At 36.8% G+C, this 978-nt stretch overlaps 1 protein-coding gene across 2 annotated transcripts in view; it reads right to left on the minus strand.

Annotated features, from left to right (window-relative positions):
• The window catches only part of LANCL3 (LanC lantibiotic synthetase component C-like 3 (bacterial)), a 96774-nt gene that overhangs the window by 72675 nt on the left and 23121 nt on the right, over positions 1-978 (minus strand). The window lies entirely within an intron of this gene.

The raw sequence follows: 978 nt of genomic DNA on the forward strand, positions 1-978 counted from the left end.
AAGAAACTCAGGGAACAAACGTGGTATTAGAAACTTTCTGTTCAATGGTTTATCTCACAATTTGCCACTTAATTTCAATCCACACACGTAACCATCCTTGCTTGTCTCCAACACGGCACCACCAGTCCTTTCACCATGTTCTATTCAGGAACTTCTTACCTGTACCCAAATGTCTCCCAGATACCTTCCCTCTATTAGTTTTCAAACTATTTTGGGGTGAGAGTAAGCAACTAATTCAGTCCTGAATTCCCAAGACTGGTTTAGAAGCTCCACCCACTCCCTTGAGCATTCTCTCAAAAAACAGGAACAATTACCATTCATTCAGTCAACATTTATTGGTATATTTAGATAATGGCAAATTATGTTGCACACTAATGGTACCACCAGCGCAAGGCAGCAGAAAGATCACAACTTTGGAGAAGAACTTGGGTTCCAGACTAGGCTCAACCCCTTATCAATTGAGAGGCATAAATCCCATAGGTAAATCTTGGATTATATCTGTTTGTCTTGGATTCCCAACTGGTTGGTGTCTGTCAAAAGTATCCTGCTTAGGCAATAAATGTTATCATTATCCTACTTCGCAAGCATATAACCTGGGCAAAGCTACTTAACCTCTTTGAAATGTTTTCTATTTTCTATTCTGAAATGAAAGTAGTAATAACATCTAACTTGAAGAGATATTGCAAGAATTAAATAGGACAGCTTATGTAAAAAGCACTTAGCAACTTAATGTTCTATATAATTATTAGTTACTCTTGGTTGCAATGACTTGGAATTTTAGAAAGGAGACTTTACATATCTAAAGATATTTTTTCTGCTCACGATTGATAATTTTGGTTGCTATAGAAGTCTAGTTGAGAAATAATTTTCTCTATGAATTCAGGAGGCTTTGCGCCACTGTCTCAAAACTTCCTAAGTTGCTATGAAAACTCCAGTGCTAATCCTTGTATAGAACCAGTTTTGGTTTTTTCTTTTTGG

The sequence above is a fragment of the Propithecus coquereli genome, unplaced genomic scaffold, assembly GCF_000956105.1.
Source record: "Propithecus coquereli isolate 6110/MARCELLA unplaced genomic scaffold, Pcoq_1.0 Scaffold173, whole genome shotgun sequence".
Taxonomy (NCBI): domain Eukaryota; kingdom Metazoa; phylum Chordata; class Mammalia; order Primates; family Indriidae; genus Propithecus; species Propithecus coquereli.